Source organism: Lissotriton helveticus, chromosome 10 (assembly GCF_964261635.1).
Source record: "Lissotriton helveticus chromosome 10, aLisHel1.1, whole genome shotgun sequence".
Lineage (NCBI taxonomy): Eukaryota > Metazoa > Chordata > Amphibia > Caudata > Salamandridae > Lissotriton > Lissotriton helveticus.
Window position 1 is genome coordinate 589550864 of NC_136071.1, and position 23235 is coordinate 589574098.

Consider the following 23235-nt stretch of genomic DNA (forward strand, 5'->3'; position numbering starts at 1 on the left):
CTGTACTCGCAGACATTTAGGCATCAGATATTTGTCTGTCGATGCCTGCACAAGTAAATTTTGAATACGTCTAATTGCAAGCATGTTGGATGATATCTCTGAGGTTTTCACACTTGTTCTGCACATTCTGAGCCGCTGCTGATACAGCAGAATAGAAGTAGGGTGAAGCCTTGAGAGGAACTTTGCTTTAACAGTAGCAAGCAGCAAGGTCGTTTCTGTAGTGTAGTGGTCATCACGTTCGCCTAACACGCGAAAGGTCCTCGGTTCGAGACCGGGCAGAAACACTGAGCGTTGGCTGCTTTTATGTGCACACTCTAAAACCTTATTATCTGAATGCAAGTTTAAGAAGAGGTGGTCTTTGAACACAGTGAGCCGTGGGAAACTTTCTTTACCTTTGCAAGACGAAACAAAGTTATCTGCATCCGTCATCTGGGGGTCGTTCTTGTGCCTATTTTTATTTTGTTTAAGCTATGTTGTATTGTTGGGGCCTTTACACCTGTGACATTGCTGTGAAGGTTGTAAGTGGAAACATTGGCAGGTGCAGATAGAAGAGTTAGACCTAAGCCCCCCTCATGAGCTGTCAGGATGGGCGAGTGGTCTAAGGCGCCAGACTCAAGAGAGCTTGATCTTCAGTGTAGCTGAGCCTTCTGGTCTCCTCATGGAGGCGTGGGTTCAAATCCCACTTCTGACAGGTCCCTTTTACACCCGTAAATCTTCCTGTTTTTTGCAGTGCGTTCCCGGCAAACACCACAATCTTTGCAGGAACCTGTAGCATGTGAAGAGAAATCCACCAACAATCAGGCTGGGCCCTCAATCACAATTCCATGGATTTCTGGAAATGACACCTCAGGCACACCTTCCATTAAATTTGCACTCCATCACAGTAACTGCCTTGCTGGGTTTCGAACTAAGCAGTTGATCCCATCATTTGTTGTGAGGCTCTCCTGCCACCTTTTGGGCAGAGAAGGCACTGTCCCTGCAAAAACACAGGCAGACGTTCAACAGGGCTTCCTGGTTTTGTGGGAGGAGCAGAATGCCATTGGTCCCCCCTTGCAAATTCTAATTTACATAAGGAAGACAGAGAGGTAGCTGGGAGTAGGCACTGCACACGGGCATTGCACTCTCTCTTATGATTTGCAGCCAATTCTAGATTGAGGCAGGAGGAAAGGAGGTGACTCGCCCAACAATGGCTATACTGAGAAGTCAGCCACTCTGGGTCTCCCAGGTGAGTGTTTCAGGCCTGTGAGCCACTCATATAAATCTCGCCTGATCGAGCCTGATCGAGCGCTGAGCGAGCACGTTTGAATCCAAATATCAAACCCCTCTTTCTCAGGCGCAGGAAATGGTGGGCCCTTCATTGCTTCTGGTGTGGAAGTCTATGGGGCAAGGGTCCAGGACTTGCAGAGGAGAACAATTGCCAGAAAGTGCTTGCTGTTCTCATCTGTGCCTTTTTTCTGCTCACTGGCTGATAGGAGATTGGCTGCCCCCTTTCTTGCTAGAGTGAAAAAACAACAACTTGAGAGAAAACATGACGTTGTGAGGCTCACTTAGAGGGAGACTAGCCAAATAGCCCTGCTTTTTTTCTGAAAGACGCTTCAGAAATTGTTCAAAATGTCTCCTGGCCACTCAGGCTCGTTGGTCTAGGGGTATGATTCTCGCTTCGGGTGCGAGAGGTCCCGGGTTCAAATCCCGGACGAGCCCATGCTGTGGACATTTTCAGGATGCTTGTAATATAGGAGCATTTCTTCTTTTCAATGCTATAAGACGCTGTGTATGTCGAGAAAGTTCCTTACCCTGCACGCTATTTTCCACTTGTGGCGGGATAAAGGAGTGCAGGACTTCTTTGCAACTGCTTTTCTGGGCCAGACCAGCATGGTAGGAACATTACATGCATAGTGTTTTTCTAGTGTAATTTCAGGATATGGTTTCAAAATCGCCTCTTGGAATAAAAGTGGTCCTCATTCCTGTCTTCCAAAGAAATAGAGACCGGGTAAGGAGAGCCCAACTTTGAGCTTCAAGGACATTGGCCCTTAGTCTGTGCATTCCAGCCCAATACATGCCAACAAGATTCCTGAGTTAGTGTCTGTTTCTGTAGTGTAGTGGTTTTCACGTTCGCCTTACACGCGAAAGGTCCTTGGTTCGAGACCGGGCAGAAACAGCGGTTTGCTGTTTTTAACAGTGTTTGCCTTTACTGGCTGACTTTATAGGAAAGCTGAGATAATAGAGGCTGTCTATCCCTCACCAACCTGACGTAGTGTGCTCCAGGGATCTCAGTGACAGCTCGAAAAGAGAAGTGACGATAGCTTGCGCCATTCGCTTGCTCGCCCTTTGCTCTGAAGGGTGGGCCTACTTTCATGAAAGCAAGGAATGAGAGCAGAAATGCTTTTCTTGTCCTCACCGCAAGCAGACACTTAGAGAAAACAAACTGTCTGAAGGACAGAGGCTTTTTAATTTCTTGTTTGATGACGGCCATGGAAAAGACAGCAATCATATTGCAGAAGAGAGCAACATGTGCAGTTGCTTGCTTTGGGTGAAGCATTCACCGACTAGCTGCCACTAACCCCTGGAGCCATGTCAGAGGTGACTCTTGCGTGGCTCGTTGGTCTAGGGGTATGATTCTCGCTTAGGGTGCGAGAGGTCCCGGGTTCAAATCCCGGACGAGCCCTTTTTAGAGCTAAACATACAAATCGTACTAAAAATGCACTATGCCTGACTATTTCTAGTAATACTCGGTGCATTGTTGCGCAACATATTCCTAACCTCAGAAGAAAAATGGATCATCGTGCTTTTTCTGCCTACCTGCTTAGTCTCAGTGTGTCCCAGGTGATGCTTTCCCAAGCTGTACTCGCAGACATTTAGGCATCAGATATTTGTCTGTCGATGCCTGCACAAGTAAATTTTGAATACGTCTAATTGCAAGCATGTTGGATGATATCTCTGAGGTTTTCACACTTGTTCTGCACATTCTGAGCCGCTGCTGATACAGCAGAATAGAAGTAGGGTGAAGCCTTGAGAGGAACTTTGCTTTAACAGTAGCAAGCAGCAAGGTCGTTTCTGTAGTGTAGTGGTCATCACGTTCGCCTAACACGCGAAAGGTCCCCGGTTCGAGACCGGGCAGAAACACTGAGCGTTGGCTGCTTTTATGTGCACACTCTAAAACCTTATTATCTGAATGCAAGTTTAAGAAGAGGTGGTCTTTGAACACAGTGAGCCGTGGGAAACTTTCTTTACCTTTGCAAGACGAAACAAAGTTATCTGCATCCGTCATCTGGGGGTCGTTCTTGTGCCTATTTTTATTTTGTTTAAGCTATGTTGTATTGTTGGGGCCTTTACACCTGTGACATTGCTGTGAAGGTTGTAAGTGGAAACATTGGCAGGTGCAGATAGAAGAGTTAGACCTAAGCCCCCCTCATGAGCCGTCAGGATGGCCGAGTGGTCTAAGGCGGCAGACTCAAGAGAGCTTGATCTTCAGTGTAGCTGAGCCTTCTGGTCTCCTCATGGAGGCGTGGGTTCAAATCCCACTTCTGACAGGTCCCTTTTACACCCGTAAATCTTCCTGTTTTTTGCAGTGCGTTCCCGGCAAACACCACAATCTTTGCAGGAACCTGTAGCATGTGAAGAGAAATCCACCAACAATCAGGCTGGGCCCTCAATCACAATTCCATGGATTTCTGGAAATGACACCTCAGGCACACCTTCCATTAAATTTGCACTCCATCACAGTAACTGCCTTGCTGGGTTTCTAACTAAGCAGTTGATCCCATCATTTGTTGTGAGGCTCTCCTGCCACCTTTTGGGCAGAGAAGGCACTGTCCCTGCAAAAACACAGGCAGACATGTTCAACAGGGCTTCCTGGTTATGTGGGAGGAGCAGAATGCCATTGGTTCCCCCCTTGCAAATTCTAATTTACATAAGGAAGACAGAGAGGTAGCTGGGAGTAGGCACTGCACACGGGCATTGCACTCTCTCTTATGATTTGCAGCCAATTCTAGATTGAGGCAGGAGGAAAGGAGGTGACTCGCCCAACAATGGCTATACTGAGAAGTCAGCCACTCTGGGTCTCCCAGGTTAGTGTTTCAGGCCTGTGAGCCACTCATATAAATCTCGCCTGATCGAGCCTGATCGAGCGCTGAGCGAGCGCGTTTGAATCCAAATATCAAACCCCTCTTTCTCAGGCGCAGGAAATGGTGGGCCCTTCATTGCTTCTGGTGTGGAAGTCTATGGGGCAAGGGTCCAGGACTTGCAGAGGAGAACAATTGCCAGAAAGTGCTTGCTGTTCTCATCTGTGCCTTTTTTCTGCTCACTGGCTGATAGGAGATTGGCTGCCCCCTTTCTTGCTAGAGTGAAAAAAAAACAACTTGAGAGAAAACATGACGTTGTGAGGCTCACTTAGAGGGAGACTAGCCAAATAGCCCTGCTTTTTTTCTGAAAGACGCTTCAGAAATTGTTCAAAATGTCTCCTGGCCACTCAGGCTCGTTGGTCTAGGGGTATGATTCTCGCTTCGGGTGCGAGAGGTCCCGGGTTCAAATTCCGGACGAGCCCATGCTGTGGACATTTTCAGGATGCTTGTAATATAGGAGCATTTCTTCTTTTCAATGCTATAAGACGCTGTGTATGTCGAGAAAGTTCCTTACCCTGCACGCTATTTTCCACTTGTGGCGGGATAAAGGAGTGCAGGACTTCTTTGCAACTGCTTTTCTGGGCCAGACAAGCATGGTAGGAACATTACATGCATAGTGTTTTTCTAGTGTAATTTCAGGATATGGTTTCAAAATCGCCTCTTGGAATAAAAGTGGTCCTCATTCCTGTCTTCCAAAGAAATAGAGACCGGGTAAGGAGAGCCCAACTTTGAGCTTCAAGGACATTGGCCCTTAGTCTGTGCATTCCAGCCCAATACATGCCAACAAGATTCCTGAGTTAGTGTCTGGTTCTGTAGTGTAGTGGTTATCACGTTCGCCTTACACGCGAAAGGTCCCTGGTTCGAGACCGGGCAGAAACAGCGGTTTGCTGTTTTTAACAGTGTTTGCCTTTACTTGCTGACTTTATAGGAAAGCTGAGATAATAGAGGCTGTCTATCCCTCACCAACCTGACGTAGTGTGCTCCAGGGATCTCAGTGACAGCTCGAAAAGAGAAGTGACGATAGCTTGCGCCATTCGCTTGCTCGCCCTTTGCTCTGAAGGGTGGGCCTACTTCATGAAAGCAAGGAATGAGAGCAGAAATGCTTTTCTTGTCCTCACCGCAAGCAGACACTTAGAAAAAACAAACTGTCTGAAGGACAGAGGCTTTTTAATTTCTTGTTTGATGACGGCCATGGAAAAGACAGCAATCATATTGCAGAAGAGAGCAACATGTGCAGTTGCTTGCTTTGGGTGAAGCATTCACCGACTAGCTGCCACTAACCCCTGGAGCCATGTCAGAGGTGACTCTTGCGTGGCTCGTTGGTCTAGGGGTATGATTCTCGCTTAGGGTGCGAGAGGTCCCGGGTTCAAATCCCGGACGAGCCCTTTTTAGAGCTAAACATACAAATCGTACTAAAAATGCACTATGCCTGACTATTTCTAGTAATACTCGGTGCATTGTTGCGCAACATATTCCTAACCTCAGAAGAAAAATGGATCACCGTGCTTTTTCTGCCTACCTGCTTAGTCTCAGTGTGTCCCAGGTGATGCTTTCCCAAGCTGTACTCGCAGACATTTAGGCATCAGATATTTGTCTGTCGATGCCTGCACAAGTAAATTTTGAATACGTCTAATTGCAAGCATGTTGGATGATATCTCTGAGGTTTTCACACTTGTTCTGCACATTCTGAGCCGCTGCTGATACAGCAGAATAGAAGTAGGGTGAAGCCTTGAGAGGAACTTTGCTTTAACAGTAGCAAGCAGCAAGGTCGTTTCTGTAGTGTAGTGGTCATCACGTTCGCCTAACACGCGAAAGGTCCTCGGTTCGAGACCGGGCAGAAACACTGAGCGTTGGCTGCTTTTATGTGCACACTCTAAAACCTTATTATCTGAATGCAAGTTTAAGAAGAGGTGGTCTTTGAACACAGTGAGCCGTGGGAAACTTTCTTTACCTTTGCAAGACGAAACAAAGTTATCTGCATCCGTCATCTGGGGGTCGTTCTTGTGCCTATTTTTATTTTGTTTAAGCTATGTTGTATTGTTGGGGCCTTTACACCTGTGACATTGCTGTGAAGGTTGTAAGTGGAAACATTGGCAGGTGCAGATAGAAGAGTTAGACCTAAGCCCCCCTCATGAGACGTCAGGATGGCCGAGTGGTCTAAGGCGCCAGACTCAAGAGAGCTTGATCTTCAGTGTAGCTGAGCCTTCTGGTCTCCTCATGGAGGCGTGGGTTCAAATCCCACTTCTGACAGGTCCCTTTTACACCCGTAAATCTTCCTGTTTTTTGCAGTGCGTTCCCGGCAAACACCACAATCTTTGCAGGAACCTGTAGCATGTGAAGAGAAATCCACCAACAATCAGGCTGGGCCCTCAATCACAATTCCATGGATTTCTGGAAATGACACCTCAGGCACACCTTCCATTAAATTTGCACTCCATCACAGTAACTGCCTTGCTGGGTTTCGAACTAAGCAGTTGATCCCATCATTTGTTGTGAGGCTCTCCTGCCACCTTTTGGGCAGAGAAGGCACTGTCCCTGCAAAAACACAGGCAGACGTTCAACAGGGCTTCCTGGTTTTGTGGGAGGAGCAGAATGCCATTGGTCCCCCCTTGCAAATTCTAATTTACATAAGGAAGACAGAGAGGTAGCTGGGAGTAGGCACTGCACACGGGCATTGCACTCTCTCTTATGATTTGCAGCCAATTCTAGATTGAGGCAGGAGGAAAGGAGGTGACTCGCCCAACAATGGCTATACTGAGAAGTCAGCCACTCTGGGTCTCCCAGGTGAGTGTTTCAGGCCTGTGAGCCACTCATATAAATCTCGCCTGATCGAGCCTGATCGAGCGCTGAGCGAGCACGTTTGAATCCAAATATCAAACCCCTCTTTCTCAGGCGCAGGAAATGGTGGGCCCTTCATTGCTTCTGGTGTGGAAGTCTATGGGGCAAGGGTCCAGGACTTGCAGAGGAGAACAATTGCCAGAAAGTGCTTGCTGTTCTCATCTGTGCCTTTTTTCTGCTCACTGGCTGATAGGAGATTGGCTGCCCCCTTTCTTGCTAGAGTGAAAAAACAACAACTTGAGAGAAAACATGACGTTGTGAGGCTCACTTAGAGGGAGACTAGCCAAATAGCCCTGCTTTTTTTCTGAAAGACGCTTCAGAAATTGTTCAAAATGTCTCCTGGCCACTCAGGCTCGTTGGTCTAGGGGTATGATTCTCGCTTCGGGTGCGAGAGGTCCCGGGTTCAAATCCCGGACGAGCCCATGCTGTGGACATTTTCAGGATGCTTGTAATATAGGAGCATTTCTTCTTTTCAATGCTATAAGACGCTGTGTATGTCGAGAAAGTTCCTTACCCTGCACGCTATTTTCCACTTGTGGCGGGATAAAGGAGTGCAGGACTTCTTTGCAACTGCTTTTCTGGGCCAGACCAGCATGGTAGGAACATTACATGCATAGTGTTTTTCTAGTGTAATTTCAGGATATGGTTTCAAAATCGCCTCTTGGAATAAAAGTGGTCCTCATTCCTGTCTTCCAAAGAAATAGAGACCGGGTAAGGAGAGCCCAACTTTGAGCTTCAAGGACATTGGCCCTTAGTCTGTGCATTCCAGCCCAATACATGCCAACAAGATTCCTGAGTTAGTGTCTGTTTCTGTAGTGTAGTGGTTTTCACGTTCGCCTTACACGCGAAAGGTCCTTGGTTCGAGACCGGGCAGAAACAGCGGTTTGCTGTTTTTAACAGTGTTTGCCTTTACTGGCTGACTTTATAGGAAAGCTGAGATAATAGAGGCTGTCTATCCCTCACCAACCTGACGTAGTGTGCTCCAGGGATCTCAGTGACAGCTCGAAAAGAGAAGTGACGATAGCTTGCGCCATTCGCTTGCTCGCCCTTTGCTCTGAAGGGTGGGCCTACTTCATGAAAGCAAGGAATGAGAGCAGAAATGCTTTTCTTGTCCTCACCGCAAGCAGACACTTAGAGAAAACAAACTGTCTGAAGGACAGAGGCTTTTTAATTTCTTGTTTGATGACGGCCATGGAAAAGACAGCAATCATATTGCAGAAGAGAGCAACATGTGCAGTTGCTTGCTTTGGGTGAAGCATTCACCGACTAGCTGCCACTAACCCCTGGAGCCATGTCAGAGGTGACTCTTGCGTGGCTCGTTGGTCTAGGGGTATGATTCTCGCTTAGGGTGCGAGAGGTCCCGGGTTCAAATCCCGGACGAGCCCTTTTTAGAGCTAAACATACAAATCGTACTAAAAATGCACTATGCCTGACTATTTCTAGTAATACTCGGTGCATTGTTGCGCAACATATTCCTAACCTCAGAAGAAAAATGGATCATCGTGCTTTTTCTGCCTACCTGCTTAGTCTCAGTGTGTCCCAGGTGATGCTTTCCCAAGCTGTACTCGCAGACATTTAGGCATCAGATATTTGTCTGTCGATGCCTGCACAAGTAAATTTTGAATACGTCTAATTGCAAGCATGTTGGATGATATCTCTGAGGTTTTCACACTTGTTCTGCACATTCTGAGCCGCTGCTGATACAGCAGAATAGAAGTAGGGTGAAGACTTGAGAGGAACTTTGCTTTAACAGTAGCAAGCAGCAAGGTCGTTTCTGTAGTGTAGTGGTCATCACGTTCGCCTAACACGCGAAAGGTCCCCGGTTTGAGACCGGGCAGAAACACTGAGCGTTGGCTGCTTTTATGTGCACACTCTAAAACCTTATTATCTGAATGCAAGTTTAAGAAGAGGTGGTCTTTGAACACAGTGAGCCGTGGGAAACTTTCTTTACCTTTGCAAGACGAAACAAAGTTATCTGCATCCGTCATCTGGGGGTCGTTCTTGTGCCTATTTTTATTTTGTTTAAGCTATGTTGTATTGTTGGGGCCTTTACACCTGTGACATTGCTGTGAAGGTTGTAAGTGGAAACATTGGCAGGTGCAGATAGAAGAGTTAGACCTAAGCCCCCCTCATGAGCCGTCAGGATGGCCGAGTGGTCTAAGGCGCCAGACTCAAGAGAGCTTGATCTTCAGTGTAGCTGAGCCTTCTGGTCTCCTCATGGAGGCGTGGGTTCAAATCCCACTTCTGACAGGTCCCTTTTACACCCGTAAATCTTCCTGTTTTTTGCAGTGCGTTCCCGGCAAACACCACAATCTTTGCAGGAACCTGTAGCATGTGAAGAGAAATCCACCAACAATCAGGCTGGGCCCTCAATCACAATTCCATGGATTTCTGGAAATGACACCTCAGGCACACCTTCCATTAAATTTGCACTCCATCACAGTAACTGCCTTGCTGGGTTTCTAACTAAGCAGTTGATCCCATCATTTGTTGTGAGGCTCTCCTGCCACCTTTTGGGCAGAGAAGGCACTGTCCCTGCAAAAACACAGGCAGACATGTTCAACAGGGCTTCCTGGTTATGTGGGAGGAGCAGAATGCCATTGGTTCCCCCCTTGCAAATTCTAATTTACATAAGGAAGACAGAGAGGTAGCTGGGAGTAGGCACTGCACACGGGCATTGCACTCTCTCTTATGATTTGCAGCCAATTCTAGATTGAGGCAGGAGGAAAGGAGGTGACTCGCCCAACAATGGCTATACTGAGAAGTCAGCCACTCTGGGTCTCCCAGGTTAGTGTTTCAGGCCTGTGAGCCACTCATATAGATCGAGCCTGATCGAGCGCTGAGCGAGCGCGTTTGAATCCAAATATCAAACCCCTCTTTCTCAGGCGCAGGAAATGGTGGGCCCTTCATTGCTTCTGGTGTGGAAGTCTATGGGGCAAGGGTCCAGGACTTGCAGAGGAGAACAATTGCCAGAAAGTGCTTGCTGTTCTCATCTGTGCCTTTTTTCTGCTCACTGGCTGATAGGAGATTGGCTGCCCCCTTTCTTGCTAGAGTGAAAAAACAACAACTTGAGAGAAAACATGACGTTGTGAGGCTCACTTAGAGGGAGACTAGCCAAATAGCCCTGCTTTTTTTCTGAAAGACGCTTCAGAAATTGTTCAAAATGTCTCCTGGCCACTCAGGCTCGTTGGTCTAGGGGTATGATTCTCGCTTCGGGTGCGAGAGGTCCCGGGTTCAAATCCCGGACGAGCCCATGCTGTGGACATTTTCAGGATGCTTGTAATATAGGAGCATTTCTTCTTTTCAATGCTATAAGACGCTGTGTATGTCGAGAAAGTTCCTTACCCTGCACGCTATTTTCCACTTGTGGCGGGATAAAGGAGTGCAGGACTTCTTTGCAACTGCTTTTCTGGGCCAGACAAGCATGGTAGGAACATTACATGCATAGTGTTTTTCTAGTGTAATTTCAGGATATGGTTTCAAAATCGCCTCTTGGAATAAAAGTGGTCCTCATTCCTGTCTTCCAAAGAAATAGAGACCGGGTAAGGAGAGCCCAACTTTGAGCTTCAAGGACATTGGCCCTTAGTCTGTGCATTCCAGCCCAATACATGCCAACAAGATTCCTGAGTTAGTGTCTGTTTCTGTAGTGTAGTGGTTATCACGTTTGCCTTACACGCGAAAGGTCCCTGGTTCGAGACCGGGCAGAAACAGCGGTTTGCTGTTTTTACCAGTGTTTGCCTTTACTTGCTGACTTTATAGGAAAGCTGAGATAATAGAGGCTGTCTATCCCTCACCAACCTGACGTAGTGTGCTCCAGGGATCTCAGTGACAGCTCGAAAAGAGAAGTGACGATAGCTTGCGCCATTCGCTTGCTCGCCCTTTGCTCTGAAGGGTGGGCCTACTTCATGAAAGCAAGGAATGAGAGCAGAAATGCTTTTCTTGTCCTCACCGCAAGCAGACACTTAGAAAAAACAAACTGTCTGAAGGACAGAGGCTTTTTAATTTCTTGTTTGATGACGGCCATGGAAAAGACAGCAATCATATTGCAGAAGAGAGCAACATGTGCAGTTGCTTGCTTTGGGTGAAGCATTCACCGACTAGCTGCCACTAACCCCTGGAGCCATGTCAGAGGTGACTCTTGCGTGGCTCGTTGGTCTAGGGGTATGATTCTCGCTTAGGGTGCGAGAGGTCCCGGGTTCAAATCCCGGACGAGCCCTTTTTAGAGCTAAACATACAAATCGTACTAAAAATGCACTATGCCTGACTATTTCTAGTAATACTCGGTGCATTGTTGCGCAACATATTCCTAACCTCAGAAGAAAAATGGATCACCGTGCTTTTTCTGCCTACCTGCTTAGTCTCAGTGTGTCCCAGGTGATGCTTTCCCAAGCTGTACTCGCAGACATTTAGGCATCAGATATTTGTCTGTCGATGCCTGCACAAGTAAATTTTGAATACGTCTAATTGCAAGCATGTTGGATGATATCTCTGAGGTTTTCACACTTGTTCTGCACATTCTGAGCCGCTGCTGATACAGCAGAATAGAAGTAGGGTGAAGCCTTGAGAGGAACTTTGCTTTAACAGTAGCAAGCAGCAAGGTCGTTTCTGTAGTGTAGTGGTCATCACGTTCGCCTAACACGCGAAAGGTCCTCGGTTCGAGACCGGGCAGAAACACTGAGCGTTGGCTGCTTTTATGTGCACACTCTAAAACCTTATTATCTGAATGCAAGTTTAAGAAGAGGTGGTCTTTGAACACAGTGAGCCGTGGGAAACTTTCTTTACCTTTGCAAGACGAAACAAAGTTATCTGCATCCGTCATCTGGGGGTCGTTCTTGTGCCTATTTTTATTTTGTTTAAGCTATGTTGTATTGTTGGGGCCTTTACACCTGTGACATTGCTGTGAAGGTTGTAAGTGGAAACATTGGCAGGTGCAGATAGAAGAGTTAGACCTAAACCCCCCTCATGAGACGTCAGGATGGCCGAGTGGTCTAAGGCGCCAGACTCAAGAGAGCTTGATCTTCAGTGTAGCTGAGCCTTCTGGTCTCCTCATGGAGGCGTGGGTTCAAATCCCACTTCTGACAGGTCCCTTTTACACCCGTAAATCTTCCTGTTTTTTGCAGTGCGTTCCCGGCAAACACCACAATCTTTGCAGGAACCTGTAGCATGTGAAGAGAAATCCACCAACAATCAGGCTGGGCCCTCAATAACAATTCCATGGATTTCTGGAAATGACACCTCAGGCACACCTTCCATTAAATTTGCACTCCATCACAGTAACTGCCTTGCTGGGTTTCTAACTAAGCAGTTGATCCCATCATTTGTTGTGAGGCTCTCCTGCCACCTTTTGGGCAGAGAAGGCACTGTCCCTGCAAAAACACAGGCAGACATGTTCAACAGGGCTTCCTGGTTTTGTGGGAGGAGCAGAATGCCATTGGTCCCCCCTTGCAAATTCTAATTTACATAAGGAAGACAGAGAGGTAGCTGGGAGTAGGCACTGCACACGGGCATTGCACTCTCTCTTATGATTTGCAGCCAATTCTAGATTGAGGCAGGAGGAAAGGAGGTGACTCGCCCAACAATGGCTATACTGAGAAGTCAGCCACTCTGGGTCTCCCAGGTGAGTGTTTCAGGCCTGTGAGCCACTCATATAAATCTCGCCTGATCGAGCGCTGAGCGAGCGCGTTTGAATCCAAATATCAAACCCCTCTTTCTCAGGCACAGGAAATGGTGGGCCCTTCATTGCTTCTGGTGTGGAAGTCTATGGGGCAAGGGTCCAGGACTTGCAGAGGAGAACAATTGCCAGAAAGTGCTTGCTGTTCTCATCTGTGCCTTTTTTCTGCTCACTGGCTGATAGGAGATTGGCTGCCCCCTTTCTTGCTAGAGTGAAAAAACAACAACTTGAGAGAAAACATGACGTTGTGAGGCTCACTTAGAGGGAGACTAGCCAAATAGCCCTGCTTTTTTTCTGAAAGACGCTTCAGAAATTGTTCAAAATGTCTCCTGGCCACTCAGGCTCGTTGGTCTAGGGGTATGATTCTCGCTTCGGGTGCGAGAGGTCCCGGGTTCAAATCCCGGACGAGCCCATGCTGTGGACATTTTCAGGATGCTTGTAATATAGGAGCATTTCTTCTTTTCAATGCTATAAGACGCTGTGTATGTCGAGAAAGTTCCTTACCCTGCACGCTATTTTCCACTTGTGGCGGGATAAAGGAGTGCAGGACTTCTTTGCAACTGCTTTTCTGGGCCAGACAAGCATGGTAGGAACATTACATGCATAGTGTTTTTCTAGTGTAATTTCAGGATATGGTTTCAAAATCGCCTCTTGGAATAAAAGTGGTCCTCATTCCTGTCTTCCAAAGAAATAGAGACCGGGTAAGGAGAGCCCAACTTTGAGCTTCAAGGACATTGGCCCTTAGTCTGTGCATTCCAGCCCAATACATGCCAACAAGATTCCTGAGTTAGTGTCTGTTTCTGTAGTGTAGTGGTTATCACGTTCGCCTTACACGCGAAAGGTCCCTGGTTCGAGACCGGGCAGAAACAGCGGTTTGCTGTTTTTAACAGTGTTTGCCTTTACTTGCTGACTTTATAGGAAAGCTGAGATAATAGAGGCTGTCTATCCCTCACCAACCTGACGTAGTGTGCTCCAGGGATCTCAGTGACAGCTCGAAAAGAGAAGTGACGATAGCTTGCGCCATTCGCTTGCTCGCCCTTTGCTCTGAAGGGTGGGCCTACTTCATGAAAGCAAGGAATGAGAGCAGAAATGCTTTTCTTGTCCTCACCGCAAGCAGACACTTAGAAAAAACAAACTGTCTGAAGGACAGAGGCTTTTTAATTTCTTGTTTGATGACGGCCATGGAAAAGACAGCAATCATATTGCAGAAGAGAGCAACATGTGCAGTTGCTTGCTTTGGGTGAAGCATTCACCGACTAGCTGCCACTAACCCCTGGAGCCATGTCAGAGGTGACTCTTGCGTGGCTCGTTGGTCTAGGGGTATGATTCTCGCTTAGGGTGCGAGAGGTCCCGGGTTCAAATCCCAGACGAGCCCTTTTTAGAGCTAAACATACAAATCGTACTAAAAATGCACTATGCCTGACTATTTCTAGTAATACTCGGTGCATTGTTGCGCAACATATTCCTAACCTCAGAAGAAAAATGGATCACCGTGCTTTTTCTGCCTACCTGCTTAGTCTCAGTGTGTCCCAGGTGATGCTTTCCCAAGCTGTACTCGCAGACATTTAGGCATCAGATATTTGTCTGTCGATGCCTGCACAAGTAAATTTTGAATACGTCTAATTGCAAGCATGTTGGATGATATCTCTGAGGTTTTCACACTTGTTCTGCACATTCTGAGCCGCTGCTGATACAGCAGAATAGAAGTAGGGTGAAGCCTTGAGAGGAACTTTGCTTTAACAGTAGCAAGCAGCAAGGTCGTTTCTGTAGTGTAGTGGTCATCACGTTCGCCTAACACGCGAAAGGTCCTCGGTTCGAGACCGGGCAGAAACACTGAGCGTTGGCTGCTTTTATGTGCACACTCTAAAACCTTATTATCTGAATGCAAGTTTAAGAAGAGGTGGTCTTTGAACACAGTGAGCCGTGGGAAACTTTCTTTACCTTTGCAAGACGAAACAAAGTTATCTGCATCCGTCATCTGGGGGTCGTTCTTGTGCCTATTTTTATTTTGTTTAAGCTATGTTGTATTGTTGGGGCCTTTACACCTGTGACATTGCTGTGAAGGTTGTAAGTGGAAACATTGGCATGTGCAGATAGAAGAGTTAGACCTAAGCCCCCCTCATGAGACGTCAGGATGGCCGAGTGGTCTAAGGCGCCAGACTCAAGAGAGCTTGATCTTCAGTGTAGCTGAGCCTTCTGGTCTCCTCATGGAGGCGTGGGTTCAAATCCCACTTCTGACAGGTCCCTTTTACACCCGTAAATCTTCCTGTTTTTTGCAGTGCGTTCCCGGCAAACACCACAATCTTTGCAGGAACCTGTAGCATGTGAAGAGAAATCCACCAACAATCAGGCTGGGCCCTCAATCACAATTCCATGGATTTCTGGAAATGACACCTCAGGCACACCTTCCATTAAATTTGCACTCCATCACAGTAACTGCCTTGCTGGGTTTCTAACTAAGCAGTTGATCCCATCATTTGTTGTGAGGCTCTCCTGCCACCTTTTGGGCAGAGAAGGCACTGTCCCTGCAAAAACACAGGCAGACATGTTCAACAGGGCTTCCTGGTTTTGTGGGAGGAGCAGAATGCCATTGGTCCCCCCTTGCAAATTCTAATTTACATAAGGAAGACAGAGAGGTAGCTGGGAGTAGGCACTGCACACGGGCATTGCACTCTCTCTTATGATTTGCAGCCAATTCTAGATTGAGGCAGGAGGAAAGGAGGTGACTCGCCCAACAATGGCTATACTGAGAAGTCAGCCACTCTGGGTCTCCCAGGTGAGTGTTTCAGGCCTGTGAGCCACTCATATAAATCTCGCCTGATCGAGCCTGATCGAGCGCTGAGCGAGCACGTTTGAATCCAAATATCAAACCCCTCTTTCTCAGGCGCAGGAAATGGTGGGCCCTTCATTGCTTCTGGTGTGGAAGTCTATGGGGCAAGGGTCCAGGACTTGCAGAGGAGAACAATTGCCAGAAAGTGCTTGCTGTTCTCATCTGTGCCTTTTTTCTGCTCACTGGCTGATAGGAGATTGGCTGCCCCCTTTCTTGCTAGAGTGAAAAAACAACAACTTGAGAGAAAACATGACGTTGTGAGGCTCACTTAGAGGGAGACTAGCCAAATAGCCCTGCTTTTTTTCTGAAACACGCTTCAGAAATTGTTCAAAATGTCTCCTGGCCACTCAGGCTCGTTGGTCTAGGGGTATGATTCTCGCTTCGGGTGCGAGAGGTCCCGGGTTCAAATCCCGGACGAGCCCATGCTGTGGACATTTTCAGGATGCTTGTAATATAGGAGCATTTCTTCTTTTCAATGCTATAAGACGCTGTGTATGTCGAGAAAGTTCCTTACCCTGCACGCTATTTTCCACTTGTGGCAGGATAAAGGAGTGCAGGACTTCTTTGCAACCGCTTTTCTGGGCCAGACCAGCATGGTAGGAACATTACATGCATAGTGTTTTTCTAGTGTAATTTCAGGATATGGTTTCAAAATCGCCTCTTGGAATAAAAGTGGTCCTCATTCCTGTCTTCCAAAGAAATAGAGACCGGGTAAGGAGAGCCCAACTTTGAGCTTCAAGGACATTGGCCCTTAGTCTGTGCATTCCAGCCCAATACATGCCAACAAGATTCCTGAGTTAGTGTCTGTTTCTGTAGTGTAGTGGTTTTCACGTTCGCCTTACACGCGAAAGGTCCTTGGTTCGAGACCGGGCAGAAACAGCGGTTTGCTGTTTTTAACAGTGTTTGCCTTTACTGGCTGACTTTATAGGAAAGCTGAGATAATAGAGGCTGTCTATCCCTCACCAACCTGACGTAGTGTGCTCCAGGGATCTCAGTGACAGCTCGAAAAGAGAAGTGACGATAGCTTGCGCCATTCGCTTGCTCGCCCTTTGCTCTGAAGGGTGGGCCTACTTCATGAAAGCAAGGAATGAGAGCAGAAATGCTTTTCTTGTCCTCACCGCAAGCAGACACTTAGAGAAAACAAACTGTCTGAAGGACAGAGGCTTTTTAATTTCTTGTTTGATGACGGCCATGGAAAAGACAGCAATCATATTGCAGAAGAGAGCAACATGTGCAGTTGCTTGCTTTGGGTGAAGCATTCACCGACTAGCTGCCACTAACCCCTGGAGCCATGTCAGAGGTGACTCTTGCGTGGCTCGTTGGTCTAGGGGTATGATTCTCGCTTAGGGTGCGAGAGGTCCCGGGTTCAAATCCCGGACGAGCCCTTTTTAGAGCTAAACATACAAATCGTACTAAAAATGCACTATGCCTGACTATTTCTAGTAATACTCGGTGCATTGTTGCGCAACATATTCCTAACCTCAGAAGAAAAATGGATCATCGTGCTTTTTCTGCCTACCTGCTTAGTCTCAGTGTGTCCCAGGTGATGCTTTCCCAAGCTGTACTCGCAGACATTTAGGCATCAGATATTTGTCTGTCGATGCCTGCACAAGTAAATTTTGAATACGTCTAATTGCAAGCATGTTGGATGATATCTCTGAGGTTTTCACACTTGTTCTGCACATTCTGAGCCGCTGCTGATACAGCAGAATAGAAGTAGGGTGAAGCCTTGAGAGGAACTTTGCTTTAACAGTAGCAAGCAGCAAGGTCGTTTCTGTAGTGTAGTGGTCATCACGTTCGCCTAACACGCGAAAGGTCCCCGGTTTGAGACCGGGCAGAAACACTGAGCGTTGGCTGCTTTTATGTGCACACTCTAAAACCTTATTATCTGAATGCAAGTTTAAGAAGAGGTGGTCTTTGAACACAGTGAGCCGTGGGAAACTTTCTTTACCTTTGCAAGACGAAACAAAGTTATCTGCATCCGTCATCTGGGGGTCGTTCTTGTGCCTATTTTTATTTTGTTTAAGCTATGTTGTATTGTTGGGGCCTTTACACCTGTGACATTGCTGTGAAGGTTGTAAGTGGAAACATTGGCAGGTGCAGATAGAAGAGTTAGACCTAAGCCCCCCTCATGAGCCGTCAGGATGGCCGAGTGGTCTAAGGCGCCAGACTCAAGAGAGCTTGATCTTCAGTGTAGCTGAGCCTTCTGGTCTCCTCATGGAGGCGTGGGTTCAAATCCCACTTCTGACAGGTCCCTTTTACACCCGTAAATCTTCCTGTTTTTTGCAGTGCGTTCCCGGCAAACACCACAATCTTTGCAGGAACCTGTAGCATGTGAAGAGAAATCCACCAACAATCAGGCTGGGCCCTCAATCACAATTCCATGGATTTCTGGAAATGACACCTCAGGCACACCTTCCATTAAATTTGCACTCCATCACAGTAACTGCCTTGCTGGGTTTCTAACTAAGCAGTTGATCCCATCATTTGTTGTGAGGCTCTCCTGCCACCTTTTGGGCAGAGAAGGCACTGTCCCTGCAAAAACACAGGCAGACATGTTCAACAGGGCTTCCTGGTTATGTGGGAGGAGCAGAATGCCATTGGTTCCCCCCTTGCAAATTCTAATTTACATAAGGAAGACAGAGAGGTAGCTGGGAGTAGGCACTGCACACGGGCATTGCACTCTCTCTTATGATTTGCAGCCAATTCTAGATTGAGGCAGGAGGAAAGGAGGTGACTCGCCCAACAATGGCTATACTGAGAAGTCAGCCACTCTGGGTCTCCCAGGTTAGTGTTTCAGGCCTGTGAGCCACTCATATAAATCTCGCCTGATCGAGCCTGATCGAGCGCTGAGCGAGCGCGTTTGAATCCAAATATCAAACCCCTCTTTCTCAGGCGCAGGAAATGGTGGGCCCTTCATTGCTTCTGGTGTGGAAGTCTATGGGGCAAGGGTCCAGGACTTGCAGAGGAGAACAATTGCCAGAAAGTGCTTGCTGTTCTCATCTGTGCCTTTTTTCTGCTCACTGGCTGATAGGAGATTGGCTGCCCCCTTTCTTGCTAGAGTGAAAAAACAACAACTTGAGAGAAAACATGACGTTGTGAGGCTCACTTAGAGGGAGACTAGCCAAATAGCCCTGCTTTTTTTCTGAAACACGCTTCAGAAATTGTTCAAAATGTCTCCTGGCCACTCAGGCTCGTTGGTCTAGGGGTATGATTCTCGCTTCGGGTGCGAGAGGTCCCGGGTTCAAATCCCGGACGAGCCCATGCTGTGGACATTTTCAGGATGCTTGTAATATAGGAGCATTTCTTCTTTTCAATGCTATAAGACGCTGTGTATGTCGAGAAAGTTCCTTACCCTGCACGCTATTTTCCACTTGTGGCGGGATAAAGGAGTGCAGGACTTCTTTGCAACTGCTTTTCTGGGCCAGACCAGCATGGTAGGAACATTACATGCATAGTGTTTTTCTAGTGTAATTTCAGGATATGGTTTCAAAATCGCCTCTTGGAATAAAAGTGGTCCTCATTCCTGTCTTCCAAAGAAATAGAGACCGGGTAAGGAGAGCCCAACTTTGAGCTTCAAGGACATTGGCCCTTAGTCTGTGCATTCCAGCCCAATACATGCCAACAAGATTCCTGAGTTAGTGTCTGTTTCTGTAGTGTAGTGGTTTTCACGTTCGCCTTACACGCGAAAGGTCCTTGGTTCGAGACCGGGCAGAAACAGCGGTTTGCTGTTTTTAACAGTGTTTGCCTTTACTGGCTGACTTTATAGGAAAGCTGAGATAATAGAGGCTGTCTATCCCTCACCAACCTGACGTAGTGTGCTCCAGGGATCTCAGTGACAGCTCGAAAAGAGAAGTGACGATAGCTTGCGCCATTCGCTTGCTCGCCCTTTGCTCTGAAGGGTGGGCCTACTTCATGAAAGCAAGGAATGAGAGCAGAAATGCTTTTCTTGTCCTCACCGCAAGCAGACACTTAGAGAAAACAAACTGTCTGAAGGACAGAGGCTTTTTAATTTCTTGTTTGATGACGGCCATGGAAAAGACAGCAATCATATTGCAGAAGAGAGCAACATGTGCAGTTGCTTGCTTTGGGTGAAGCATTCACCGACTAGCTGCCACTAACCCCTGGAGCCATGTCAGAGGTGACTCTTGCGTGGCTCGTTGGTCTAGGGGTATGATTCTCGCTTAGGGTGCGAGAGGTCCCGGGTTCAAATCCCGGACGAGCCCTTTTTAGAGCTAAACATACAAATCGTACAAAAAATGCACTATGCCTGACTATTTCTAGTAATACTCGGTGCATTGTTGCGCAACATATTCCTAACCTCAGAAGAAAAATGGATCATCGTGCTTTTTCTGCCTACCTGCTTAGTCTCAGTGTGTCCCAGGTGATGCTTTCCCAAGCTGTACTCGCAGACATTTAGGCATCAGATATTTGTCTGTCGATGCCTGCACAAGTAAATTTTGAATACGTCTAATTGCAAGCATGTTGGATGATATCTCTGAGGTTTTCACACTTGTTCTGCACATTCTGAGCCGCTGCTGATACAGCAGAATAGAAGTAGGGTGAAGCCTTGAGAGGAACTTTGCTTTAACAGTAGCAAGCAGCAAGGTCGTTTCTGTAGTGTAGTGGTCATCACGTTCGCCTAACACGCGAAAGGTCCCCGGTTTGAGACCGGGCAGAAACACTGAGCGTTGGCTGCTTTTATGTGCACACTCTAAAACCTTATTATCTGAATGCAAGTTTAAGAAGAGGTGGTCTTTGAACACAGTGAGCCGTGGGAAACTTTCTTTACCTTTGCAAGACGAAACAAAGTTATCTGCATCCGTCATCTGGGGGTCGTTCTTGTGCCTATTTTTATTTTGTTTAAGCTATGTTGTATTGTTGGGGCCTTTACACCTGTGACATTGCTGTGAAGGTTGTAAGTGGAAACATTGGCAGGTGCAGATAGAAGAGTTAGACCTAAGCCCCCCTCATGAGCCGTCAGGATGGCCGAGTGGTCTAAGGCGCCAGACTCAAGAGAGCTTGATCTTCAGTGTAGCTGAGCCTTCTGGTCTCCTCATGGAGGCGTGGGTTCAAATCCCACTTCTGACAGGTCCCTTTTACACCCGTAAATCTTCCTGTTTTTTGCAGTGCGTTCCCGGCAAACACCACAATCTTTGCAGGAACCTGTAGCATGTGAAGAGAAATCCACCAACAATCAGGCTGGGCCCTCAATCACAATTCCATGGATTTCTGGAAATGACACCTCAGGCACACCTTCCATTAAATTTGCACTCCATGACAGTAACTGCCTTGCTGGGTTTCTAACTAAGCAGTTGATCCCATCATTTGTTGTGAGGCTCTCCTGCCACCTTTTGGGCAGAGAAGGCACTGTCCCTGCAAAAACACAGGCAGACATGTTCAACAGGGCTTCCTGGTTATGTGGGAGGAGCAGAATGCCATTGGTTCCCCCCTTGCAAATTCTAATTTACATAAGGAAGACAGAGAGGTAGCTGGGAGTAGGCACTGCACACGGGCATTGCACTCTCTCTTATGATTTGCAGCCAATTCTAGATTGAGGCAGGAGGAAAGGAGGTGACTCGCCCAACAATGGCTATACTGAGAAGTCAGCCACTCTGGGTCTCCCAGGTTAGTGTTTCAGGCCTGTGAGCCACTCATATAAATCTCGCCTGATCGAGCGCTGAGCGAGCGCGTTTGAATCCAAATATCAAACCCCTCTTTCTCAGGCGCAGGAAATGGTGGGCCCTTCATTGCTTCTGGTGTGGAAGTCTATGGGGCAAGGGTCCAGGACTTGCAGAGGAGAACAATTGCCAGAAAGTGCTTGCTGTTCTCATCTGTGCCTTTTTTCTGCTCACTGGCTGATAGGAGATTGGCTGCCCCCTTTCTTGCTAGAGTGAAAAAACAACAACTTGAGAGAAAACATGACGTTGTGAGGCTCACTTAGAGGGAGACTAGCCAAATAGCCCTGCTTTTTTTCTGAAAGACGCTTCAGAAATTGTTCAAAATGTCTCCTGGCCACTCAGGCTCGTTGGTCTAGGGGTATGATTCTCGCTTCGGGTGCGAGAGGTCCCGGGTTCAAATCCCGGACGAGCCCATGCTGTGGACATTTTCAGGATGCTTGTAATATAGGAGCATTTCTTCTTTTCAATGCTATAAGACGCTGTGTATGTCGAGAAAGTTCCTTACCCTGCACGCTATTTTCCACTTGTGGCGGGATAAAGGAGTGCAGGACTTCTTTGCAACTGCTTTTCTGGGCCAGACAAGCATGGTAGGAACATTACATGCATAGTGTTTTTCTAGTGTAATTTCAGGATATGGTTTCAAAATCGCCTCTTGGAATAAAAGTGGTCCTCATTCCTGTCTTCCAAAGAAATAGAGACCGGGTAAGGAGAGCCCAACTTTGAGCTTCAAGGACATTGGCCCTTAGTCTGTGCATTTCAGCCCAATACATGCCAACAAGATTCCTGAGTTAGTGTCTGTTTCTGTAGTGTAGTGGTTATCACGTTCGCCTTACACGCGAAAGGTCCCTGGTTCGAGACCGGGCAGAAACAGCGGTTTGCTGTTTTTAACAGTGTTTGCCTTTACTTGCTGACTTTATAGGAAAGCTGAGATAATAGAGGCTGTCTATCCCTCACCAACCTGACGTAGTGTGCTCCAGGGATCTCAGTGACAGCTCGAAAAGAGAAGTGACGATAGCTTGCGCCATTCGCTTGCTCGCCCTTTGCTCTGAAGGGTGGGCCTACTTCATGAAAGCAAGGAATGAGAGCAGAAATGCTTTTCTTGTCCTCACCGCAAGCAGACACTTAGAAAAAACAAACTGTCTGAAGGACAGAGGCTTTTTAATTTCTTGTTTGATGACGGCCATGGAAAAGACAGCAATCATATTGCAGAAGAGAGCAACATGTGCAGTTGCTTGCTTTGGGTGAAGCATTCACCGACTAGCTGCCACTAACCCCTGGAGCCATGTCAGAGGTGACTCTTGCGTGGCTCGTTGGTCTAGGGGTATGATTCTCGCTTAGGGTGCAAGAGGTCCCGGGTTCAAATCCCGGACGAGCCCTTTTTAGAGCTAAACATACAAATCGTACTAAAAATGCACTATGCCTGACTATTTCTAGTAATACTCGGTGCATTGTTGCGCAACATATTCCTAACCTCAGAAGAAAAATGGATCACCGTGCTTTTTCTGCCTACCTGCTTAGTCTCAGTGTGTCCCAGGTGATGCTTTCCCAAGCTGTACTCGCAGACATTTAGGCATCAGATATTTGTCTGTCGATGCCTGCACAAGTAAATTTTGAATACGTCTAATTGCAAGCATGTTGGATGATATCTCTGAGGTTTTCACACTTGTTCTGCACATTCTGAGCCGCTGCTGATACAGCAGAATAGAAGTAGGGTGAAGCCTTGAGAGGAACTTTGCTTTAACAGTAGCAAGCAGCAAGGTCGTTTCTGTAGTGTAGTGGTCATCACGTTCGCCTAACACGCGAAAGGTCCTCGGTTCGAGACCGGGCAGAACCACTGAGCGTTGGCTGCTTTTATGTGCACACTCTAAAACCTTATTATCTGAATGCAAGTTTAAGAAGAGGTGGTCTTTGAACACAGTGAGCCGTGGGAAACTTTCTTTACCTTTGCAAGACGAAACAAAGTTATCTGCATCCGTCATCTGGGGGTCGTTCTTGTGCCTATTTTTATTTTGTTTAAGCTATGTTGTATTGTTGGGGCCTTTACACCTGTGACATTGCTGTGAAGGTTGTAAGTGGAAACATTGGCAGGTGCAG

At 47.2% G+C, this 23235-nt stretch overlaps 41 non-coding genes across 41 annotated transcripts; all 41 read left to right on the forward strand.

Moving 5' to 3' along the window:
- Nucleotides 1-211: 211 nt before the first annotated feature.
- Nucleotides 212-284, forward strand: TRNAV-AAC (transfer RNA valine (anticodon AAC)). The gene has a single exon. It is a non-coding gene; the product is annotated as a tRNA-Val (tRNA).
- A 295-nt stretch (nucleotides 285-579) lies between these two features.
- On the forward strand, nucleotides 580-691 carry TRNAL-CAA (transfer RNA leucine (anticodon CAA)). The gene is made up of 2 exons: nucleotides 580-617; nucleotides 646-691. It is a non-coding gene; the product is annotated as a tRNA-Leu (tRNA).
- Nucleotides 692-1629: 938 nt separating this feature from the next.
- On the forward strand, nucleotides 1630-1701 carry TRNAP-CGG (transfer RNA proline (anticodon CGG)). The gene has a single exon. It is a non-coding gene; the product is annotated as a tRNA-Pro (tRNA).
- Nucleotides 1702-2085: 384 nt separating this feature from the next.
- Nucleotides 2086-2158, forward strand: TRNAV-UAC (transfer RNA valine (anticodon UAC)). Its single transcript has one exon. It is a non-coding gene; the product is annotated as a tRNA-Val (tRNA).
- A 435-nt stretch (nucleotides 2159-2593) lies between these two features.
- Nucleotides 2594-2665, forward strand: TRNAP-AGG (transfer RNA proline (anticodon AGG)). Its single transcript has one exon. It is a non-coding gene; the product is annotated as a tRNA-Pro (tRNA).
- Nucleotides 2666-3050: 385 nt separating this feature from the next.
- TRNAV-AAC (transfer RNA valine (anticodon AAC)) lies at nucleotides 3051-3123 on the forward strand. Its single transcript has one exon. It is a non-coding gene; the product is annotated as a tRNA-Val (tRNA).
- A 295-nt stretch (nucleotides 3124-3418) lies between these two features.
- On the forward strand, nucleotides 3419-3530 carry TRNAL-CAA (transfer RNA leucine (anticodon CAA)). Its single transcript has 2 exons — nucleotides 3419-3456; nucleotides 3485-3530. It is a non-coding gene; the product is annotated as a tRNA-Leu (tRNA).
- Nucleotides 3531-4471: 941 nt separating this feature from the next.
- TRNAP-CGG (transfer RNA proline (anticodon CGG)) lies at nucleotides 4472-4543 on the forward strand. Its single transcript has one exon. It is a non-coding gene; the product is annotated as a tRNA-Pro (tRNA).
- Nucleotides 4544-4927: 384 nt separating this feature from the next.
- Nucleotides 4928-5000, forward strand: TRNAV-UAC (transfer RNA valine (anticodon UAC)). The gene has a single exon. It is a non-coding gene; the product is annotated as a tRNA-Val (tRNA).
- A 434-nt stretch (nucleotides 5001-5434) lies between these two features.
- On the forward strand, nucleotides 5435-5506 carry TRNAP-AGG (transfer RNA proline (anticodon AGG)). Its single transcript has one exon. It is a non-coding gene; the product is annotated as a tRNA-Pro (tRNA).
- Nucleotides 5507-5891: 385 nt separating this feature from the next.
- Nucleotides 5892-5964, forward strand: TRNAV-AAC (transfer RNA valine (anticodon AAC)). The gene has a single exon. It is a non-coding gene; the product is annotated as a tRNA-Val (tRNA).
- Nucleotides 5965-6259: 295 nt separating this feature from the next.
- On the forward strand, nucleotides 6260-6371 carry TRNAL-CAA (transfer RNA leucine (anticodon CAA)). The gene is made up of 2 exons: nucleotides 6260-6297; nucleotides 6326-6371. It is a non-coding gene; the product is annotated as a tRNA-Leu (tRNA).
- A 938-nt stretch (nucleotides 6372-7309) lies between these two features.
- On the forward strand, nucleotides 7310-7381 carry TRNAP-CGG (transfer RNA proline (anticodon CGG)). The gene has a single exon. It is a non-coding gene; the product is annotated as a tRNA-Pro (tRNA).
- Nucleotides 7382-7765: 384 nt separating this feature from the next.
- On the forward strand, nucleotides 7766-7838 carry TRNAV-UAC (transfer RNA valine (anticodon UAC)). The gene has a single exon. It is a non-coding gene; the product is annotated as a tRNA-Val (tRNA).
- A 434-nt stretch (nucleotides 7839-8272) lies between these two features.
- TRNAP-AGG (transfer RNA proline (anticodon AGG)) lies at nucleotides 8273-8344 on the forward strand. Its single transcript has one exon. It is a non-coding gene; the product is annotated as a tRNA-Pro (tRNA).
- Nucleotides 8345-8729: 385 nt separating this feature from the next.
- On the forward strand, nucleotides 8730-8802 carry TRNAV-AAC (transfer RNA valine (anticodon AAC)). The gene has a single exon. It is a non-coding gene; the product is annotated as a tRNA-Val (tRNA).
- Nucleotides 8803-9097: 295 nt separating this feature from the next.
- Nucleotides 9098-9209, forward strand: TRNAL-CAA (transfer RNA leucine (anticodon CAA)). The gene is made up of 2 exons: nucleotides 9098-9135; nucleotides 9164-9209. It is a non-coding gene; the product is annotated as a tRNA-Leu (tRNA).
- A 931-nt stretch (nucleotides 9210-10140) lies between these two features.
- On the forward strand, nucleotides 10141-10212 carry TRNAP-CGG (transfer RNA proline (anticodon CGG)). Its single transcript has one exon. It is a non-coding gene; the product is annotated as a tRNA-Pro (tRNA).
- A 384-nt stretch (nucleotides 10213-10596) lies between these two features.
- TRNAV-UAC (transfer RNA valine (anticodon UAC)) lies at nucleotides 10597-10669 on the forward strand. The gene has a single exon. It is a non-coding gene; the product is annotated as a tRNA-Val (tRNA).
- Nucleotides 10670-11103: 434 nt separating this feature from the next.
- Nucleotides 11104-11175, forward strand: TRNAP-AGG (transfer RNA proline (anticodon AGG)). Its single transcript has one exon. It is a non-coding gene; the product is annotated as a tRNA-Pro (tRNA).
- A 385-nt stretch (nucleotides 11176-11560) lies between these two features.
- Nucleotides 11561-11633, forward strand: TRNAV-AAC (transfer RNA valine (anticodon AAC)). Its single transcript has one exon. It is a non-coding gene; the product is annotated as a tRNA-Val (tRNA).
- Nucleotides 11634-11928: 295 nt separating this feature from the next.
- TRNAL-CAA (transfer RNA leucine (anticodon CAA)) lies at nucleotides 11929-12040 on the forward strand. The gene is made up of 2 exons: nucleotides 11929-11966; nucleotides 11995-12040. It is a non-coding gene; the product is annotated as a tRNA-Leu (tRNA).
- A 930-nt stretch (nucleotides 12041-12970) lies between these two features.
- Nucleotides 12971-13042, forward strand: TRNAP-CGG (transfer RNA proline (anticodon CGG)). The gene has a single exon. It is a non-coding gene; the product is annotated as a tRNA-Pro (tRNA).
- Nucleotides 13043-13426: 384 nt separating this feature from the next.
- Nucleotides 13427-13499, forward strand: TRNAV-UAC (transfer RNA valine (anticodon UAC)). The gene has a single exon. It is a non-coding gene; the product is annotated as a tRNA-Val (tRNA).
- A 434-nt stretch (nucleotides 13500-13933) lies between these two features.
- Nucleotides 13934-14005, forward strand: TRNAP-AGG (transfer RNA proline (anticodon AGG)). Its single transcript has one exon. It is a non-coding gene; the product is annotated as a tRNA-Pro (tRNA).
- Nucleotides 14006-14390: 385 nt separating this feature from the next.
- On the forward strand, nucleotides 14391-14463 carry TRNAV-AAC (transfer RNA valine (anticodon AAC)). Its single transcript has one exon. It is a non-coding gene; the product is annotated as a tRNA-Val (tRNA).
- Nucleotides 14464-14758: 295 nt separating this feature from the next.
- TRNAL-CAA (transfer RNA leucine (anticodon CAA)) lies at nucleotides 14759-14870 on the forward strand. Its single transcript has 2 exons — nucleotides 14759-14796; nucleotides 14825-14870. It is a non-coding gene; the product is annotated as a tRNA-Leu (tRNA).
- Nucleotides 14871-15810: 940 nt separating this feature from the next.
- TRNAP-CGG (transfer RNA proline (anticodon CGG)) lies at nucleotides 15811-15882 on the forward strand. The gene has a single exon. It is a non-coding gene; the product is annotated as a tRNA-Pro (tRNA).
- A 384-nt stretch (nucleotides 15883-16266) lies between these two features.
- Nucleotides 16267-16339, forward strand: TRNAV-UAC (transfer RNA valine (anticodon UAC)). Its single transcript has one exon. It is a non-coding gene; the product is annotated as a tRNA-Val (tRNA).
- A 434-nt stretch (nucleotides 16340-16773) lies between these two features.
- Nucleotides 16774-16845, forward strand: TRNAP-AGG (transfer RNA proline (anticodon AGG)). Its single transcript has one exon. It is a non-coding gene; the product is annotated as a tRNA-Pro (tRNA).
- Nucleotides 16846-17230: 385 nt separating this feature from the next.
- TRNAV-AAC (transfer RNA valine (anticodon AAC)) lies at nucleotides 17231-17303 on the forward strand. Its single transcript has one exon. It is a non-coding gene; the product is annotated as a tRNA-Val (tRNA).
- Nucleotides 17304-17598: 295 nt separating this feature from the next.
- Nucleotides 17599-17710, forward strand: TRNAL-CAA (transfer RNA leucine (anticodon CAA)). The gene is made up of 2 exons: nucleotides 17599-17636; nucleotides 17665-17710. It is a non-coding gene; the product is annotated as a tRNA-Leu (tRNA).
- A 941-nt stretch (nucleotides 17711-18651) lies between these two features.
- TRNAP-CGG (transfer RNA proline (anticodon CGG)) lies at nucleotides 18652-18723 on the forward strand. The gene has a single exon. It is a non-coding gene; the product is annotated as a tRNA-Pro (tRNA).
- A 384-nt stretch (nucleotides 18724-19107) lies between these two features.
- On the forward strand, nucleotides 19108-19180 carry TRNAV-UAC (transfer RNA valine (anticodon UAC)). The gene has a single exon. It is a non-coding gene; the product is annotated as a tRNA-Val (tRNA).
- Nucleotides 19181-19614: 434 nt separating this feature from the next.
- Nucleotides 19615-19686, forward strand: TRNAP-AGG (transfer RNA proline (anticodon AGG)). Its single transcript has one exon. It is a non-coding gene; the product is annotated as a tRNA-Pro (tRNA).
- Nucleotides 19687-20071: 385 nt separating this feature from the next.
- TRNAV-AAC (transfer RNA valine (anticodon AAC)) lies at nucleotides 20072-20144 on the forward strand. The gene has a single exon. It is a non-coding gene; the product is annotated as a tRNA-Val (tRNA).
- A 295-nt stretch (nucleotides 20145-20439) lies between these two features.
- Nucleotides 20440-20551, forward strand: TRNAL-CAA (transfer RNA leucine (anticodon CAA)). The gene is made up of 2 exons: nucleotides 20440-20477; nucleotides 20506-20551. It is a non-coding gene; the product is annotated as a tRNA-Leu (tRNA).
- A 931-nt stretch (nucleotides 20552-21482) lies between these two features.
- TRNAP-CGG (transfer RNA proline (anticodon CGG)) lies at nucleotides 21483-21554 on the forward strand. Its single transcript has one exon. It is a non-coding gene; the product is annotated as a tRNA-Pro (tRNA).
- Nucleotides 21555-21938: 384 nt separating this feature from the next.
- On the forward strand, nucleotides 21939-22011 carry TRNAV-UAC (transfer RNA valine (anticodon UAC)). The gene has a single exon. It is a non-coding gene; the product is annotated as a tRNA-Val (tRNA).
- A 434-nt stretch (nucleotides 22012-22445) lies between these two features.
- TRNAP-AGG (transfer RNA proline (anticodon AGG)) lies at nucleotides 22446-22517 on the forward strand. Its single transcript has one exon. It is a non-coding gene; the product is annotated as a tRNA-Pro (tRNA).
- A 385-nt stretch (nucleotides 22518-22902) lies between these two features.
- TRNAV-AAC (transfer RNA valine (anticodon AAC)) lies at nucleotides 22903-22975 on the forward strand. The gene has a single exon. It is a non-coding gene; the product is annotated as a tRNA-Val (tRNA).
- The last annotated feature ends 260 nt before the right edge of the window (nucleotides 22976-23235 follow it).